We start from the raw sequence: 690 nt of genomic DNA, 5'->3' as shown, positions 1-690 counted from the left end.
GATGGAAGGATTATACAGAGTTACCATACCAAAAAGAAATGACCCGATGTTCAACCACTTCAAGAGGTAGCATATGACCAATAGCCAATGATACTAAAGGAAGATGTCCAAGTTGCATTGAAACCATTGGCAAAAAACAAGACACTGTTAATTTATGATATGCAAATTGAAATTTTTCAACAAACTGGTGAGGCACTGGAAGCACTCATCTATGTCGAGAAATTTAGAAAACAACTACCTGGCCAACTGACTGGAAGAGATCCATATTTGTGCCCATTCCAAAGACAGGTGACCCAATAGAATGCAGAAAACATCGGACAATCTCATTAATATCCCATGCAAGTAAATTTTTGCTAAAGACAATACATACATCCAAAAGTTGGACAGTGAATAAGGAAGATTGTATATTTGATGCATTTGAGTTATGGTGTTGGAGGAGAATATTGAAAGTGCCATGGGCTACCAAAAGAACCAACAGATCTGTGTTAGAAGAAGTGCAGCCAGGGTGCTCCTTGGAGGCCAGGATGGCCAAACTTTTTCTCTCATACTTCAGACATATTGTCAGGAGGGACCAGTCACTGGAAAGGGATATCATGTTTGGTAAGGTGGAAGGTCGGAGAAAAAGAGAAAGACCCCCAATGATATGGATTGGCAAAGTGGTAGCATCAATGGACTCAAGTGTGGCAACAA

Source organism: Chrysochloris asiatica, unplaced genomic scaffold (assembly GCF_000296735.1).
Source record: "Chrysochloris asiatica unplaced genomic scaffold, ChrAsi1.0 scaffold00007, whole genome shotgun sequence".
In the NCBI taxonomy this organism is placed as follows: Eukaryota; Metazoa; Chordata; class Mammalia; order Afrosoricida; family Chrysochloridae; genus Chrysochloris; species Chrysochloris asiatica.
The sequence above is the reverse complement of the archived record's forward strand: the minus strand, read 5'-3'. Positions refer to the sequence as shown.